Source organism: Pipistrellus kuhlii, unplaced genomic scaffold (genome assembly GCF_014108245.1).
Source record: "Pipistrellus kuhlii isolate mPipKuh1 unplaced genomic scaffold, mPipKuh1.p scaffold_m20_p_15, whole genome shotgun sequence".
In the NCBI taxonomy this organism is placed as follows: domain Eukaryota; kingdom Metazoa; phylum Chordata; class Mammalia; order Chiroptera; family Vespertilionidae; genus Pipistrellus; species Pipistrellus kuhlii.
In genome coordinates this window covers 20,777,357-20,798,004 of record NW_023425460.1, presented here as the reverse complement: position 1 = coordinate 20,798,004, position 20,648 = coordinate 20,777,357, and the positions used below count along the sequence as shown (strand labels likewise).

The 20,648-nt window shown below is 36.5% G+C and overlaps 1 protein-coding gene and 1 pseudogene across 2 annotated transcripts in view; one reads left to right on the top strand and one right to left on the bottom strand.

The window, feature by feature from the left end:
• Nucleotides 1–13,783, bottom strand: part of PCDH15 (protocadherin related 15) — a 613,865-nt gene extending 600,082 nt beyond the window's left edge. For both annotated transcript variants that reach the window (XM_045581870.1, XM_045581869.1), the window contains exon 1: nt 13,205–13,783. The gene's annotated coding sequence lies outside the window, so the exon portion shown is untranslated. The remainder of the gene's footprint in view (nt 1–13,204) is intronic.
• Nucleotides 3,025–20,648, top strand: part of LOC118719012 — a 60,261-nt pseudogene continuing 42,637 nt past the window's right edge.

Genomic DNA, 20,648 nt, shown 5'->3' with positions numbered 1-20,648 from the left:
TTGCTATGTTCCCATCAGTACTAAGAGATCTTAGGAATCACATCATTAGAGAAGTCCATAGTTAAACCCTCTAATGTAATATAATAAATCATATGTGATGTATAATCACCAAGCACAGGCACTTGAATATGATATTGCTTCATTACATACTACCAATTATAATAAAGGCTTCTCAAAAATATATTCCATAATAAAACACTCTATTATTAAAAGACCAAATAAAACACAGACAAAACATCCTCAACAACAGTTTCTAAGAATTCACACAAGTCAGACTACAAATATCTAGTATTACTCTGTTATATAAATCAAAGATATGAAACATAGATTAGTCATAAGAAACAGTTGTCTTGAAAAAATAAATCTGATTTATTCATTTAATAAGCAATCTTTGGCACTGAACAGGTCACTGCTCAGTTGAGAATGTAAATATGAAAAATATAAGTATAGCAGCAGAATTTCTAATAAAGAAGATGCTTTCTGGAATATAATGCATTATGGATTCCTAAATCTATGTTAATATGATGAAATGACAAACCACAATTTTTTATGATTTATTCTTTCCATGTGACTTTAGAGTTTTCTACCCTTCACCATGTCTATTACTAAGTCAACAATTCTTATTACTTTAAAACAATGAGAATAAGATAAAATGTGGAATGGCAGTCCCTGATATTACTTTACTGCTACAATAGCACTTTTACAGTTTATAACCATTGCAATTGTGTTTGCTAACTTTTCCAAGGTTAACTATGTAAAGATATTCATATCGTTATGTAACATAATTGGCGTTGTTTGATATGCATTTTGCTCATCTAACCTAGAAGTGTAACATCAAAAACTGGGTCCTTAAACTATCTGCTTTTGTAGATCTTACCTTCAGATAGAATGTCAATTTTGATGTAAAAAGTAATATTTAATCTCCTTTTTATAAGTGAATCGCATAATATTAATTATTTGATTACACTTTTCATTTTTTTAAATGAGAAGGAAGTCCCTAAGGAATGGATGGCAAATGCATGCTAAAAGCAGTTTATAAATTATATATGAAAGTTTAAAGGGTTTCAAAAATATCCTTCTTTCAGAGCAAGGCAGGGGTGGTGGAGGTGAGATTAACTGGAGAATTTATATGTATATGTGCATAGCCCATGGATACAGACAACAGTGTGGTGAAGGCCTCAGTGAAGTGGATGGAAGGTAGAAGAGGGTCAATGGAGAAAACCACACAGGGGACATCTATAATATTTTCAACAATAAAGATAAATTTTTAAAACTATCCAACATAAAGATGGAAAGAGAAAAATATATCCCTCTTAGAGTGTCGGCCTGCAGACTGAAGGTTCCTGGGTTTGATTCTGGTCAAGGGCACCTGCCGGGCTTGAAAGCTTGATTCCCAGTAGGGGACGTGCAGGAGGCAGCCCATTAGTGATTCTCTATCATCATTGATGTTTCTCTCTCTCTCTCCTTCTCTCTTCCTCTCTGAAATCAATACAAATATATATTAAAAATCCATTGCATAAGAATCTAAATACTAAAATATGAAAATCTATACTATAGCTCTTAATATAGTCTATTTGTGACTGTTATAGAGATTAACTATATATGATGTGCGATACAGTCCTTCACTTAAAAAGAATATATTTTTTGAATATTTATAGTTAGCTTTTTAGGGAACATGTCTATGGATTTCACACATCAATGTGCAATAATGAAAGTTAATTTCAAAAGTCTAAGCAATTTGGTTCTAGGTGAGAGAGAATTAAAATTTTTCCCACTTTAGTTACATTCAAGTATTATTTTTTTGTGAGCCAAGCCACACTATGTCTTTACTTCCTAGAACTGACCCTTATGCACGGACCAACAGTTTCTACACTAATAAAAGAGAAATATGCAAATTGACTATACCTCCTGATATGCACTAGCCAACCAGGCATGAGCATGTAAATTAAACCAGCAAAGATGGTAGGTTAAATTTCATATGCAGGCACAGAGGGAGGGGATGCCTGCTATGAGGGGAAGGGTGGAGGGACTATGGAGCTACAGGAACAGTGCTCCAGCCAGAGTGGAGAAGACTGAAGGCTCTAGCTGAAGCAAAGATGGAAGGTGGTAGCCAGAGTGAAGGCCTGGATCCCGGGTGCCAGAGGAAACCAGTGCCAGCAGCCAGGGTAAGGAAGGCCTATTGCACAAATCTTCTTGCAATGTGCCTCTAGTAGCATATAGTTGAAAATGAGCCTATCTACAGTTTTCATTCTCCCCTCATACTGTAGATAAGCCATTCAGGTAAATCACAGCCAAGCAGACTCAACATAGATATATTTGGTTGAATTATCAAATTATGAACTTACTGATTTCTTCTAGTATTAGGTGCTGTAATGGTGGGACCTCAAAGCTACTGATATCAGATATATAAAGATTCTGAGAACACATTCAACTAGTAGAGAAAGCAAGTGAAGACGTGCATTTGAAAGTTATATGTGAGCCTTAAATCCTTGTAGTAAACCATATCTACATTTTTGGGTTTTCTGTTACATAGAACAATATGTTTCTTTCTTCTTCCCTTTCAGTAAATTAGATTAGGCAGAGAGAGAGAGAGAGGTGATCCAAGGGATAAACTGAATAAATAGAATGAGAAAACATTGGAATATTTTAGCAAGGCAGTGATGTGGTAAGATTGATAGTGTTATAGAGGAAAGATGGAGGTAGTAGGAAGTGAAACAGAGGAACATAAAGTGATGAAATGGAAAACAGATGAGTTGGGTATTAGGTGGGAAATGATGATGACCTAAAGGAAAGGATAAAAGGAGAATTAGATTATAATTGTATTAAGATGGTAGAATTGACAGAAATATTGTGGTATTTGATAAGATATGAGCATAAAATATGAGAGAAAACCAGCAGTCTAATACATAGGTTTTAAGCTTGAGTAATTTGATGTTGGTTGTTATTAGTCCCTGAAATAGGAATTCATAACAGGAAAGAAAAAGCTGGGAAGTAGGGGTGGGGGGAAATCATGAACTCAGTCACATGAGTAATAGATCTGAAATACCCATAAGATATCCAAATGAAATTTCCAAGGAGCAGGTGTTTTTTGCAAATCTGAGTTTTGGAATGAAATGTGTAGATGTTAGAGATATAATTTTAGCTGTCATCTGCAGAAAGAAATTGGTTAAGAATTTAACAGTGGACGAAATAAATCAGAAGTGTTATAAAATGAAAGAAGAGAAGGAAGTAAGTATAATTGTGCACATTGACATGTAAGACATACACAGAGGAAGATCAGCCTGAAAATGAACCTGAAATGTGTCTTGAGAAATAAGATGTAAAAAGCAAAGATAACAGCAAAAGAGAAATCTATGCCATAAAAATTAAAAGAAGAGGTAGGTTCAAAAATTAAGGTGTAGTCAGCAATCTTATATTATATAGAAGTAATATAGAAATTGACCCTCACACCATTGCACAAGATGGCTGTCCCCATGTGATCAAAGATGGCCCCTAGGGGAGGGTAGTTGGGGGTGATCAAACCAACAAAAGTGGGCAGTTGAGGGAAACCAGGCTGGCAGGGGAGGGCACTTGGGGGTGACCGGGCCTTCAGGGGAGGGCAGTTTGGGGCAACCAGCTGTCAGGAGAGAACTGTTAGGGGAAACCAGGCCTGCAGGGGAGGGCAGTTAGGGGTGACCAGGTCAGCAAGGGATGGCAATTAGGGGTAATTACGCTGGCATGGAAGAGCAGTTGGGGGTTACCAGGCCAGCAGCTGAGCAGTTAGGAATCAATCAGGCTGGCAGGGGAGTGGTTAGGGAGTGGTCAGGCTGGCAGCCAGGCATGCAGTTGGGAGCCAGCAGTCCCGGATTGTGAGAGTAATATCAGACATTCCCCAACGGGTCCCAGATTGGAGAGGGTGCAGGCTGGACTGTGGGACACTCCTCCCCAACCCAGTGCACAAATTTAGTGCACCAGGCTTCTAGTATTGAATAAAGCTGAAAGTAAGACAAGGCCTGAAACCTTCTATTGAATTCAGCACAAAGGTGGTCGGTAGTGATATTGGTATTTGGCATTTCAGGTAAGTAGTTGGTGATATTGGCATCTCAGAAAGGAACTAGGGGTGGGAGCCAGATTGCAATGGAAACAGTGCAACTGCTTTAATAAATCATTTAATGAGTCATTGAATTTGAAATAAAAATTACTACGCAATCTAATTCTTTATAGAATCAAGGACCCTTGGAAGCCTGGTCATTCCCTATATGAAATATCCAAGAAGGAATATCACTTTCCATAAAAGAAAGATCCTAACTCCACAGAAAAGGAGGCAACTTTAACTACATAATAAATAAGCACCTATAACATAGTGGGTGGCTTCAAAAATACCCTTAACCTAAAATTGAATGCACAATCAAGATATTTCATAATATTTACAAGAATCTCTTTGATATAATCACCCCAAAACAAAAAAAAAATGCCTTAAGATATACTCTGTGTGAATGCAGAACTTTATCACAAAATCTTGTTTCTATTTTGTCCCTTGTTAAATTCCTACCCTTTGACTAGCTCAAAAACTGCAGGATAGAGAATTTCCTGATGAGCTATGTAACAGCTTATTCCTCCCTCCTGCTACGCCTTCAACATTCATGTTTGACATTAGATTGCACTGCAGCAGAAGTGAGTGTGATAGTAAGCCTAACTTGAGGTGTGTGTGAGTGCCTGTGTGCATGCATGTGTGCGTGCATGCTTGCTTTAAGCAAAAGATAAAGGCTTGAGGTGATTTAATTGCTGCAAATATAATTCAATGACAAGGAACAAGCATATACTAAATACGTTAAAAACCAAATTTTTCCAAAGGAGAAATTATTATAATCACCATTTTACAGAGAGCAATTGCTATTATTTCTGATATCTTGCCATTGTGAAGATATGCAATGACTGTTTAATTTTAGTGCATCTTTAAATATAATTATTTTACAAACCTATTATTCCCCAAACCAAGTTTTCTTACCTTTACTTTGAAGTATAAATTTGTGTCATTAAGATGATCAAAAGTACTTAGCTGTTATCTTCTAGAAACTTTGCTCAGTATAGGAAGTAGAAGAAATATTCAGCCATGAGGACAAAGTAGTGGCCAAAGATAATGTGTAATTTCAAGTAGATGTTTGAAAGTGGAACACCAGTAACATACTTAGCTGACCACAGAAAACTACATAGCAAATGGCAAAAGTGGGGAGACAGAGATAATATAAAGCTAAGGACTCCTCAGCAGAATATGTGAGAAGCTTAGCAAATCGAATTATATACCATGAGAAGAAGGGAAGGGACATAATGTTAGCTGAGATCCCTTAAACAAGGGTATTGATTTTATTATCAGGTTCCCTCTTCCAGCACTGAGAAACCTTCCCCTGTTCCAGAGCTTAGCCATTTTCATAGATCTCCCAGGTTTGGGGGCATTGAATACAGGCCACCTCTGAATACAGCACAGAAAAGGCCACCTACTCAAAGACTGACAAAGAGTGTTTCAGAGCCCCATCACCGGTGACACATAAATGCTCAAAATGTTCTTTGCTTTAGCATTTTATCATTCACACATTTTTCCACTGATGTTACCATCATTGGAAAAAATTATTTGCCACCATGTTAAAATGAACCCTTGTTATCTAAAGTTCTGCTGAATGTTAGTCTATTCCTAAACTTGATCAATGAATGTAAATATTAATAGAAATTCATATAATGTATGCTATTCAGAACTCAGCATATCTTGAGTGAAAATGTTTCAATAATCCTTATAAAGATCTCTAAAATTCTTGCTGCCCTTTTCTGTAAAATCTTAGCAAATTGATATAACACTAGCTCCAAAACAGAGCATTCTATTCCATGCTAAAAGCATGAGATAAAAAGTAAGGTTGTTTCACAGACTGTCAACACCTATTAGATGAAGGGACTCATGCAAAGATATTCAGAAATAAAATTAATGAGGTAGGGGAAAACTGCTCTACATCATCTACTTTGCACAGGTTAGATGACTGGCATATTGAAAAGTACTATGCTCAGCCAGCATGGCTCAGTGGTTGAGTGTCAACCTATGAACCAGGAAGTCATGAATCGATTTCCAGTCAGGGCACATGCCCAGGTTGTGGGCTTGATTTCCAGTGTGAGGTGTGCAGGAATCAGCCAATCAATGATTATTTCTCATCACTGATGTTTCTATATCTTTCTCCCTCTCCCTTCTTCTTTGAAATCAGTAAAAATATATTTTAAAAATGTACCATGAATCATTTCTGGCACATAGTAGTTGCTCAATATTTATTTATTCGTTTATCAAACAATTTTAACAACACATCAAAGACAGAAGAGAGCATTTAAATCAAACCCTTGCATATATTCAAAGAGTGATTTCCTCTAAATATAGCCAAGTATAAGGAATATATTTAGTGAAAAGAACTAAGTACTTAAAAATTTAAAAAGTAAAAATATATTTAAAAAAACATAAAACAAATAAAATTTTGAACATTTCAATTATTTTTTGAAATGTGTTTAAATTTATCATATTCTACCTTATAGCTACAAATAGCTTTAGTGCTTTATACTCTACACTAGAGGCCCAGTGCATGAATTTGTGCACAAGTGGGATCGCTCAGTCTGGCTTGCTGATCAGGCTGAAATCGGCTCTCCGACATCACCTGAGGGGTCCTTGATTGTGAGAATGTGCAGGCAAGGCTGAGACTCCACACCAGTGTGCAATTGGGGTTGGGGAGGGCCATGGGAGGTTGGCCAGCCAGGGACAGATCACAAGAGGGCTCCAGCGAGTGTCTGGCCCATCTTGCTCAGTCCCACCAATCAGTGGGACCCCAGCAGCAAGCTAACCTACCAGTCGAAGTGTCTGACCCGTGGTGATCAGTGTACATCATAGCAACCAATCAACCAGTGCTGATCAGTCCATGTCATAGTGAGCAGTTGAGCAGCCTTAGCATATCATTAGCATATTACACTTTGATTGGTTGAACAGCTGACCAGATGAAGGGACCCTTAGCATATTAGGCTTTTATTTTATAGGGTTTTCATTTATGAACTATACACATTCTTTTTCTTTTAATATTTTCTTATTGATTTCAGAGAGGAAGGGAGAGGGAGAGAGAGATAGCGGGAGAGAGAGAAACATCAATGATGAGAGAGAATCACTGATGGGCTGCCTTCTGCATGCCCCGAACCCAAGCTTGTGCTCTTGACTAGAATCAAAACCTGGACTCTTTATTCCTCAGGATAACACTCTATCCAATGAGCCAAAATGGGTAGGGGTACATATTCTTTCTTATGCTCTTTTAAGCCATCTCCTTTTGAAATTCATAAAAGTAGATTCATGTTTATCTCACTTTTCCAAACCCTTTTTCTCACACCATTTTCTAACTTAATTGTTCTAACTTCTACTTGTCCCTTAGGCCATCTTTGTTCCTCATATTACAATCATTCACTTTTTACACATCCTGATATCCTCTCTCTTCTATAGATAGTCCCTGTAGTAAGTAAGTAAGTAAATATAACTAAAAGTCACCAACAGGAAAGACAAATTTTCCTGGTCATAACTATTACTTGAATTGTTCTTAAAAAAGGGGAAGGATAGCAGGAAGAATTCTGCAAATCAATACCACTGTTCTCTCCAGAGCAGACAGGAGGAAACTGATTGTTTTATTTAATATTTCATATTAAAATACCATAAAATCATTTCAGCTTTGCCTTACTTCACAGAAACTAATATTCAGAGCAAATATACATTCATTGATTAAATATTTATTGAGAACTTACTAAATTCTGGACACTGAGGAAGCTAGTGAAACTACTAAAATATGCTATGCAAAGCCCCAAATGAAATATACTCTTTCATTTAATTTATAGAGTATGATTGTGAGGTAGAAAAGAATACCTGAGTTTTATAGGTGAAATAACTATAGCTTATGAATGGTAAATCATTTACTATATTATATGTGGAATAAGGGCTGAAACAAGGATTTGACCTGAGCTCTCATTCCGAAACTTCTGCTGCTGTAATTCCACCTAAGTGTTGATGAAAATGATGATCAATATTAGTCCTCATTTACTGAGACATTTTTTATTTTTATTTTTTGGTTCTAGGTCCTGTGCTAGGGAACTTTATATATGGGAAATAATCCATTGTTAAACTGTTACAGACAGAAACTGGGCTGAGATGCTAGGTAACAAGTTCATCTCTAGTAAGGAACTAGAGCAGAACTGAACTCAGTTGCCTCTGCTCTCCTCTCATGGTCTCACACACACTCTGTATCTCATTTCTCCCTGCATCACAGGATCTCTCCTCCTCTCTCTTCCTACCTGATTACCTGTCTATAGTCTGTCTGTCTTTCTCAATCCCTCTTTCTGATCTCTGTCTTTAGTCTTTTTGTCTCTGTCCCCCTTTCCCCATCTATATATCTTGTTCAAACAACTGTCTTTCTGCCAGTCTGTGTGGTTATTTTGTTTGTTTATTTTTTGTTTGTTTATTTTCTGTTCATTTCTGTCTATCTGACTCTGACTTGACTCTTTTAAAAAATATATATTTAATTGATTTTCTACAGAGAGGAAGGAAGAGGGATAGAGACCGAGAAACATCAATGAGAGAGAAACATCCACCAGCTGCCTCCTGTGCACCTCCTACCTGGGATGTACCCGCAACCAATGTACATGCCCTTGACCGGAATCAAACCTGGGACCTTTCAGTCCACAGACCTATCCACTGAGCCAAACCAGTTTCGGCTTGACTTGACTCTTCTTTCTCTCTCTGTGTATGTCAGTTTCTCTCTCAACCCTCCTTCTTTATTAGCTCATCTTTGACTCTGACTCTAACTTTATTTCTTCTCTCTTTTTGAGAGTCTCTCTGATTCTCCCATTCTTCACATGACTATTCTGTGTCTCTCTCTATGTATCGCTGTCACATCTCAGACAGTGACTTGAGGTTCTAAAGAAATAACAACTGCTCATCCCATTTTAATGACCTTCTCTGGATTCCAGTGGTGTGCAGCAAAGTTGAAGAAATCAGTCCCTTAAATGATAAAGCAAAAAGGAAAGTCATTGTCCTTGGGAAAACAATTTGCATTCCCATAAGGATCCAGTGATGCAGATTCAGAAAAGGCTCATTCTGACACATCCATGAAAACCACAGGGAGAGCATTCATTAGCTGGGTTCGCGTTTGAATGATGCGCTTCATTGCACACACTGTCTTCCCCCGATTCAGGAAATGGTGCCTAATTCTGTTTGAAACCCGTCCTTTCACTGAGCATTAGAATGAATGACTTTTCAAAGTAATGGGAACTACACATCTGCCATGGCCTGAGAATGTTTACACTCTAAAAGCCACGGAAAAGTTACACCTCCTGTCAATTTCATCTCCATCAAGGAGCACAATAAACAAGTTTTGAATTTTTTTCCATTTACCAGGTCAACGGGAAGAAGTACTTTGTATGCTTTAGCTTCTTGAAGTAATGGCTGCCTTTGCCTTTTACATTTATGGCTTCAATAGCCATGCTCTGATATTTAAGGTTGAGTGCAACCTTTAAACAACTTGTAAGATAAAAGGAAATTGGTCCATGACCCTGCTCAGGTAGAAACTTTCACTGTTTGGACTAGAAATCTTTTTTCTTGTTGTTACTGTTTGCTGAGAGAAACACACACACACACACACACACACACACACACACACAAATAATCTTGAAAATTAACTGCTAGAATACTACAATGATTAATTGTACATTAGATTACTTAGAAATATACAAGTTTCTTATTCATTATGTTGGCTGATCCTTACAAAAACTCTGATAGTTTGAAGGTACAGAGGCAAAAATGCTTAGGGAATGTGCCTAATTTCACAAGGAAAATATTTGTGTGCTTAAACCAGAATTTGAGGTTTCTTTGCTCCTACTTCAATGAATAAAGTGTGTGTGTGCATATCTTATTCATTAGTGTATGACTTATTTGCAGACTGAGTCCAACGCATACTCATCTTCATAGTCCTGTAAATCCTGTACTTTGATTTATACATTACTGTTGATGATTCCAGTTCTAGGTCATACTATTCATACTCATACCTCCTTACCTCCCTCCCCCTCATTCTTATGTGAAAGAAAGTATGCTTGCATTTGGAATTGTGCATATTCCATGGACCTGTCACTATTTCAATCTAAGCAACTCTGGTATTCAAGTTAACTGAAGGTTACATATTAGTTTCTGAGTTTGAAATTTGTACAGAGACTAGAGGATGTAATCTTGCCATACATTACTCATAGTAGTTATTTTTTTCACTCAAAACTGACTCTGAGCATTAATGAATACCTATAATTCCTTCCAATATCTCTTCATGCAATCCAATGATATTTGAGCATAAAATTAATGTATAAAGCCCCCCTATGTCATCATCACTTTTGAATCTACTGTCTACTATATTGTAAAGTAGTAAATAAAAATCCCATTACAAAACAACAACAACAACAAGAAAAGTATCTAAATCCAAACTAAAACTTCAGTTGAGAGTAACCAAAATCTTTTTAGAAAGCCAGCCCCATCAAGTAAAACTATTATTTATTTTAAATATTATAATTGTAAGCCTTCTGCATATATGAGAGAGACATAGGGTGACAAAAGAGTTCAAAAACACCAGGGTTGCAAAAAGTAAGAACAACCCTTTTTTAAAAAAAGTAGAAAACAAATAAAAATGTTACCAAAATATACTCTAACCATGGAGTCCAAAGCAAAATTAAACTTTTAGATGATAAACACACCCAGTTGATTTAGAAGCAATCTCTTGCTGGAGGTCATTTTTCTGCCAACTTGAATTTATTCAAGGTTGGATCCTTGGTAAAACTTAAAACCATATATTTATCCCCACTCTTAAGGCTACAATAAAATGTAAATCTATACAGGGGCTTCCATGCTAAAAAAAAAAAAAAAAAAAAAAGTTAAGATAACAGCTGGTTTCTGAGAGAAGTTTTATATTATTTTAAACCATGTACATAGAAACAAAAGTTCTTATTGTCTGTAATTACACCTGCACATTTACAAGGGTTAGTATGATCTTCTAACCTTATAGACATTCACATTTAGGGGATTACTTTATTATTATTTGGTTGCTTAATTTTATTTTTTACTTTAACTGTAAAGGCTAATAATTTATTCAGAAGGTAAAAGCCCCCATGATAAAATGATTCTAGAAAGGTACAATTAATTGGTCAACATATATTTGCCTGACACACATTTTGTGATCAAAGAAAAATAGCTATGTCCTATATTCCAAGAAAATAATAATTACCTTTTGTATTTAACTTCCAACTTAGGCTGTGTACCAAAATACTGGAGAGTTTTTACAAATGACTTTAGTTTATGTCTCTGTCTGCCTAGAAAGTTGGGTGATAAAAAGGTAAATTGCATACTATACAAAATTTAAGTGTGGAAAGACTAAGAAAGTAAGTAATGGATATTTTACTTGAACTTCTAACTTCTTTTCTTTTTAGAATTATAATTATTAATGTCTTGGGGACTGCTCTTAGAGTTCAGAGATTCACTAAGCTAATCAAATTATGTCACTAATATTATTATTCCAAGAATTCTCTTCAAAAATAAAATATTTATTTAAACTTCTTTATGAAGAATACTCAAAACTTTTACTTTATAATATTTCAGACAAGTAACTAAAAAACACCAGGGACGCAAAAGTAAGAACAACTAATAGTAATTTAATACATACCCTCATCAATGCAGATCTGTTAATGAATGGTTGATGCCTAAAGGTCATTTTTTTGTGGCAAAGTGAGGGGATTCACATTCCCTGTTCAGTCGTTATTACATCAGCTGAGAGGTGAGAATGTCCCCAGTATGTGAAACTGGGTACACATTAAATTGCTCTTTTATTTCATAGGAAAGCGAGCCCACAGTCATGGGGATTAAGTTGCTGAAATTTGAAGACTCACATGTACAGATAAATGCACACATACTTACCAACAACTACAGAAAACGGAAGAAACTTATAGAAGAGTCAAGTTTCAGTAAAAAATAAGGCCACAAGAACCTGTATAAGAAAATTCAAATGTGCTGTAAAAAACTACAGCAAGCATTGTATGCTTCTTCCACGAATTATTTGCTTCTCTGATGTTAAGCAACACAATAACTCTACCCCTAAAGTATTTGGTTACTACATTTGACAATTAGCTTTATTTGCGAAAGCCAGTGAGTAAGGACTTGGAGTTAACCTTACATGAGGCTGTCATACTATCCTCTGGTTAACAATGGCTGTCTGCATACATGCAACCAGTCCATGCTACCGATGGCCACCTGTGCATAGGAGAGATACGCCGTAGAGTGGCAGCAGATGGGGCCTGAAACTCATTACTCGGGGCCCTCCTTTCCTATAACAACCTAAGTGTGTTCTTAAACGTGAAGGCTACACCACAAAGTGGGAAAGTTGCTAGTGCTGGATGGTATTAACTTTGTATTATAAGGATAAATCCATCTGGATTTGCTTTCTAAATGATCCCACACACTTTCAGAAAGGAGCAGATTTTCTAAGGCACTAAAACATCTGTTGTGAAATATCAGGACACTCTATAACAAAACACAAAAGATAATGCTGTTCAATGTGAGGCAGAGTTAGCCACTTTAACTTATCCACTGACTATAACCTCTAGCAAGTACCATGCACAAAACTTCACACACACACACACACACACACACACACACACACATTTGCACACTCAAAAACTAAACATAGCATGCCAGTACCTCTGCTCTTTTTCCACGTTGTGTGTGTGTGTGTGTGTGTGTGTGTGTGTGTGAGAGAGAGAGAGAGAGAGAGAGAGAGAGAGAGAGAGAGAGAGAGAGAGAGAGAGAGAAGCAAAGAAAGTGGATGAAGAGTGACATTAAAACAAAACAACACACAGTTATTATTCAAAAGCGTGTGTCTAAGTATTACACTGACACCTCAACAAAACTACAAGACCACACAGTAATTAGAAAACCGAGAGGACAAGGAGTGCTGCTGGTCCTCCCGGAAGATAATTACTCACACATCATCACCACTCTGTTCTTTGAATGAGCATGACAGAAAGTAATATCATCACAGAGACCAATTGCCCTGAAACAAGCTCTTAACTTTCTCTGCGCTTTGCTGCTGCCTTAACTGTGACAGAGTAAGAAAATAGAGCGGAGGGAGGGGGCGAAAGAACTTACTTGCAGGTTCAAAGTTTCATCTTTAGCCCATGTGAGATTAAGCAGCAAGTTTTCTGGCCAAGGCTGCCTCCTGCACATCCCTTCCAAAACAGCCCGTGCTCATCAGCGAAGTCCAAGGCGATTCGTTCACAGGTGACACTCCTTGATTCTGTGAGGCATTAATATCCAGTCTTGTGTCATCAGGAAAATGTTGCAGAGGAGAAAAAAATCACCTCAATATAATCAACCCAGGAGGCATACAATCTTTCTTTCTCCCCGTTCTGAGAGGTATGCCAACTGCCTTAGTTATCACAAGCAAACTAACTAGAAGCTGCTAGCCGGAATCTGTCTGCCCTCTATCTGTCGCTATTAGCTCAGCATGTCGATGCACTGGTGCTGAAGCAACAGCAATTAGCTGTCCTGCTTCTCACAGCACACCCAGGGAGAGCTGAGTGTGCTAAACCACGCGGTGACGGCTGGGCTCTTCGCAGCAATTAGTAGCAGGTGCTACAGCCCAAAAGACAGACTGATGGCCACTGATCACTGGCTGCCTTATGGGTACTGTGTCCTGTCAGCCTGTCTGGGGATCCTCTGCTCTCTTTTGTGTGGTTGTTTTTGCTGTTTTACTTCATCAGTTCTAAGAAGTTTAGCAGCTTACACTCAAGGACAATATTAGTGACAAGTCAAAATAATCCCTTAAGCTCCTTTTATCATGCCCCTTCTACATAGCTCTCTTTCTTTCTCTCTCTCAGTCCACTCTCTTATATCAAGCCCCAGGGATCACAAAATCTTTGGAGCAGAAGGAGACTTCATATAGTATTCTACAGGAATAAAAATAAAATATTCGATAGACTCTTTGGGTATTTTTTATAATTAATCCTCACTCAGGATATTTTCCCCCATTGATTTTATTTAGAAAGAGTGGGAGGAGGAAGGGAGGGGTTGAGAGAGAGAAAGGGAGGTAGAGAAACATCAATGTGAGAGAGTCACATCAATCGGTTACCTCCTGCACACGCCCCAATCATTGGACTGGAGATTGAATATGCATCTCAAGTACGTGTCCTTGACTAGGAATCGAACCCATGACTATTCTGTCCATGGGCCGATGCTAGCCAAGGCTTTCAGGTCTTTATGGGTACATGTGACTTAGGGCTTAACGGAGAGACATACTATAAGAAAAGTTATACCGTATTTTTAAAATATTGTGATATATAAGATCCTCACAATAAAGTTCCAAAAATGGGCAGGTAACCTGGTGAAAAAAGGGCATTCTGTTGTCTAAATCAGATATACAATGTTCTAAGGAATCTCCCATGCCTAGGATTTATTCAGGCCCTTATCAGATTTTGTCCACACATTCATCTGAGCCTCTGAGAAAAAAGAATCTGAGAATAAAAACAATTTCAGAATGTATTATCCTAGTGTTTGTGACAGAGCAGATATCCTGAGGTTAGTTAGAAATGACAAGGTGAAGAATACACAGACAAAACCCCCATAGCACATGTTTTCTTCATGGACAAAATGGTTATTTATCATGATGATATTCTCATCTCATTCAAGAAAAAAATTGCACAAAATGCCTCTGGAGTGTTGCCATATTCATACATATACATTCTCAGAAAGTAACATCTCACTAAATACAAAATTCATTAATCTTGCAAGCTCCGTTTTCCAGAGGAAAGGGGAAATTCTGAAGAATGTAGAAATAATCTGAGGTCAGCCAAATGGGTCACAAATGTCAAGCAGTAAGATGTGTGAGTTAATCATAGATAAATGATAGGTGAAGCCCTAGAACCCTTCAGCAAATCCTACTTGCTCTAGTTTCATATAGGACTCAGAAACTGAATGATCTGCTTCTTCAAAACCCGGAAGATTGGGGGTCGGGGGAGGTCAGTGGTGAGGACTGTAAGAGACAGAGACACTTTACTGTTGTAGAAATTGAAGCTTTAAAAGCTTAGAAGCTATGGTTTTAATAAATATATCTTTATCAATAAATGTTTAAACAGTGTCATGCACATTTTCTTTGGGAATACTTTTTTTCACTTCACTGAAATATTGCACATGTGGAAAAAAAAACCATCTCTCTCCCTGTGAGGAATTAGATCATTAACAGTTAAACTCTGTGGATTACAATAGCTGGATTTTTATATCACCATATTTGGATTTAGGGAAACTATAATAAGAAATAAAAAATGCACTATAGTCTAGGATAAATATGTAAACATCACATTTTCACCTCCATTTTTTCTTTTACAAAATATCAGGCATTCCTTTTGACAATGAATCTTTGTTTAAATAATCAGTATTAATGATGTTTCATTACATGTGTGCATACATATAATTTATATAACACAATACTTAAGTTTTGACTTTTAGGGTGTTTCTTATTTTAATGTATTTGGAGAAATATATTTTATTCTATCTGGTGGTCATTTGCATAACTTCTAGGAATGGAAAATATTGGTCTAAGGGAGTTGCCTAGTCATTAATATCCAATGAACACTTGTAGGTAACATGATGATTTTTTAGTGAATCTTAGCATCTTTAATAACTTAGGTTTCATAAAGTTAGAGCCTTGTTTAATTTATCTTTGCATGTCTTACTGCTTCTAGCCAAATATCTTATATATAAAGTAAATGTTTAATTAATTGAATTTTAATCTGGATATTAGAATAGTAATGATACCTACCCCCACAGGTGTATGAAGATACTTAAATGTGATATATTTTGCTAATACTCATAATAGTAAATGGAATTTGGTACCTACTTGGAAATTTTAGATATTAGTAGTATCATTTTAACACAAAGTTTTGTATGATTAGGTAATAAGTATAAGGATGAGAGAGCAAATTTCAGGTAAAGCAAATCTTTGCAATGTGACGCATTTAAGTTTAGTTTTTTTTTTTATAATATAGGCAGAAGAAAGTCACTACAGAATTTCAGGCACAGATGACCTATGATAAGTTAGGTGTCCTAAGCTTTTATTTGTCTAAGGATCATAGGGGGATTGTTCAAATGCAGATTGCTATGGAGACTCTGAGTCAAAGGATCTGGAGCGGCCTAGGAGTATGACACTGAAGCTACCTCTATGTCCATTCACCGTACACAGAAGTACAGCAAGATCCCAAGCCACAGTCCCAGCTCATGGAGGGTTACAGTTACACCAAACAATGCCATGGTTAAGCACTTGTGGTTTGGAGTCAACTAGAGGAACTGGAAACTTCATCCCAAAATTCACCAGCCAGATAACCTTCACCACGCTGCTTCATTTATAAACTTCGGGTTTCTCATATGAAAAATAGAATGGACTAGTATTTTAAGATTAAATAGAATGTGCCTGTGAAGCATTCTATAGCAGGATGTCTGGCATATTGCATGCCTATAAGGCATATAGGAAGTGCTAAAGAAGTTAACCAGATAGTGATGACCATCTTTCATGGAAACGGGAAGAGAAGAGAAGGAAGGGCCTTGATCCTTAAGAGACTTGGGTTTGAATACTGGTTTGAAACACTTAAACTTCCTGAACTTTCATTTTGCTGCTTTTAGCCACGGTCATGGGTGACTGTGCCCGGGGAGGAGGCAATCGGGGCTGAAGTCCAACAAGCTCACCTTGTGAGCCTTTGTGCTCTGGCTTGGAACAGTGTGCGCCCTGAGGAAGAGATATCCTTCTCTTCCCAGAAAGACAATGCTGTGCCACCCATCATCCACATCTACACAAAGATGTCTTTTCCTACATCTCATGGAAGTGTAAATGCGCTACATTTGTTGCCTGCAATAGAGCGGTCTGTTACAGGAGGTAAGATCCTTCAGCTGCCTGCCACAAAGTCTCAGAAGGAGGGGTTTCTTCAAAGGATAGCAGTCAATCACACACATGCAATTACATTTCCTTAAGACATTTAAACATTGACGATTAGGACTTCGTTGATTTCAGAAAATGAAAAGTGTCATATATACAGGTAAAACGAATCATTAAATACAAAGTCAATCAAAACGGAGAAGTGGATGTGCAAAGAATATTACACAACTTTAAGAGTAGTCATAGAATAAAATATATTTCTCCAAATACATTTAAACTATTAATCATGAAATCTATAAACATGTGGCAAAATAAATTGTCTAATTTTCAAAGTTGAAAACAGGTAGTATTCACCCTCTCTTAAAAACCACTTTCCAGTTTGTGTAGATACATGTGTACTGACTGGCAATATCACTTGAATATAAATTTGGTGATTATCACTGCAGAGAGACTGGTAAATTCTCTTCATATTGTCTCTTTAATGAAATTCTACTTCTGAAATTATCATTCCCCATTTCCTTTCACAGATAAACATTTGAACATGTTTACTTTGGTACTTTTGTGCTTGTACAAAATGCATATTTTGTGTGTTATTGTAACATTTCATAAAACTAATTTTATTTGTACCCTGTGAGAAGTTTTCATAAAACACAAATTTTACACATTTTACAGAGCATGGGAACAAAACACATAATGTTCTAGCTGCATGCCAAAAATCAGTTGCATCCTACATACAGCTGTGAAGATTGCCATCGATTTTTGTATTCATGCCAGTTCATCTGTGCACTGGTACTTAATGAACAATAACAAGCAAATTGCTGGTCAAAGATAGACATTTTATTTTCTGTATTTAATTTTTTGGAATTTTTACTTTTTTTTAACAGATGGTTTATATTATAGTTATAAATAAGAGGTTTATATTATATTAATCATATCACAAAGCTATTTCTCTGATAATACTTCTTACTCCATTCAATAGCTCTGGCAAATTGACATATGAACCGAATAGAATAATTCTTGTAGCTTTAGACAGCAGACTTGCAGTTAGAGAGCATTTCAGAGTATCCAACTCAAGTTTAAAAAAAACCAAAACATTACTGCCGAAACCGGTTTGGCTCAATGAATAGAGCGTCGGCTTGGGGACTGAAAGGTCCCGGGTTTGATTCTGGTCAAGGGCATGTACCTTGGTTGCAGGCATATCCCCAGTTGGGGGTGTGCAAGAAGCAGCTGATTGATGACTCTCTCTCTCATCGATGTTTCTAACTCCATCTCTCTCCCTTCCTCTCTGTACGAAATCAATAAAATATATTTTTAAAAAATTACTTCTATGCTATTCTCAAATGTATATCATTGAGAAAGTAAGACAGGAGAGGATTTCATCTATCTTTCCAGAATGAGGACCGAGTGAGTCCTTGAGTCAATAGAAACTGCAAAGTAAAGCGAAGCAGAGGCAGCCCCCCCCCCCCCCCCCCACATACACACACACATTAAAGCTTTAGCGAAGCAGTATTATCAAAATAGCCTTGCTCATTGCAAGCAGTGTCTCACCAAGTGGCCCGGGATCAAGCCATTCTAGGCTTGTCGTTTAGAGTTGAAATTCAAAGCTGTTGGGGAAAACCTCAACCAGGCACTTGGGGACTGAGAGTCATTTGTCTCACCAATAAGTCTGTTTAATTTCATGTGGCACAGCTCTTTCTTTCACAGCTTTATTTTTTATTTGGACAACCCTTTATCGTCTGGATTCAAGGTATCTAGAATTAATTTTTTTTTTTTGCCACAAGTATCTCTTATTTTATTATTTTTTTTAAACTCAGCACTTGCCTGTTTTATAGTGAGAACTTGAGAAATAAGAAAAAGTACATTTTTTAATTTAATACTTAGCTGTACTGAGATTTCAAACAGGCAGACTATTATTTTAAAAGAGCAGCTTAAGCATATAATACAGTAATGACAATGCTGAAAGGCATAACAAATTTCATAAACATATAGTTGTGTGTGCACATATGCAATCCTACCAGGTAAACTTTGTGAAGAAGATGCCGAACTGTTTATACCATTTTTAAAACTTAATTTTTAAAGAGGATTGGATTTAGGATGAGACATTTATCTCAATGTACATCTGATGGACTTGAAAATACAGGAACTATTTTTAAGCTTCGTGAGAATAGACATTATAAGGTCAAATTATCTGACTATTTCATATATTCTAAACATCTTGGAAACAAGGAAAAATAAAGCAAAAAGGTGTAGCTAAAAATTATTATAAAATATTTTTAATTCCATGCTTATTTTTAAATTATTTCACACTTGTCTTAGGGATACTTTATGTTTCTAAAGAGACAGTTGAGACATTACAAAATAGTTTAATTGGTATCAATAGGAAAAAATAACTATTTATGCTAGTTCTCAATTCCAGTTCTTATATTCTGGATATATTTCTATTGCATGTTGGATAACAAATCACCACAAAATCAGCAGTTTATAATGATACATATTTATTATCTCATACTTTTATGAAATAAAGGTCCAGGTCGGTTCTACAAACCTGTGATCAGGTGTGGGCTGGGCTGCTATCTTCCAGAGACTCAGGTAGGAAAGAATCTGTGTATAGACTCATTCAGGTTCCTTGGCAGGCTCTATTTGGTTTTGACCTTGTGACTGAGCTTCCTGCCTTGACTGCTTACTTACTATTGATTGGTAGATGCCTCCAGATGCTAGAGATGGTCCATTGTACCCTCTGCCAGATGACTCTCCTCTTAATTTATAACACACTGTTCGCTTCTTCCAGAAGCTCTTAATGTGTACTAGCAGGATGAAACCTTACATCTCTCTCGTGATGCAGCTTTACATCATCACATGATTGATATCCATAAACTCTACCACATGCTATTGGTTCCAAGCAGGTTACAGGTTCTTCCCACATTCAACGGGAGAGGCTTATATAGGACATATCTCCAGTTGGTGACCAAAGAGCCATCTTAGAGTTCTGAAATAACTTGTATTCACTATGTTCAGCTAGTTACCAAATTATATTCATCTATGCAGGAATAATTTGATAAAATAAAGTATTTGAAGATTCTGGGCTATCAAAGCTGATTTTCAAAAACCTTATTAAGACTTTTCAAAATGTAAAATTATATATTATTTTATCAGAGGAAATCATAACTCAAATAAATACAAGCACTTTGATACTTAAGTAGTTGAAATATTTATAACCAGAGTAGTTTAGGAAAAGATTTTCCAAAATAGAAAAATGAAAGTTTCTCAGCATAATCTTAAGCTACATGTGCAGAGAAAGTTCAGGATCACATATTGTAGGACAGGTAGTACTTGCTATGCATGTACATGCATATATTTGCTATTGAATGGGGAACTTCTTTCAATAGCAAAATGAAACTTAAATCAGCTTTGTGTTGTCTTCTGCCTATAATAGTAAATCAGAGGGAATATTACCAAGATGTCCTCTTAGATTTCTTAAGCCTAATTCTATGCTAAACACAGGATATAATATAGATATTTGTACACACACACACACACACACACACACACACACACACATATATATATATAATATATGTATGTATAATTTAAATATATACATATTAATATATTTAAAAGTATTCAATAGGTAATGATGAAATTATTTTTGTTACTAAAAGCTTTTATCAT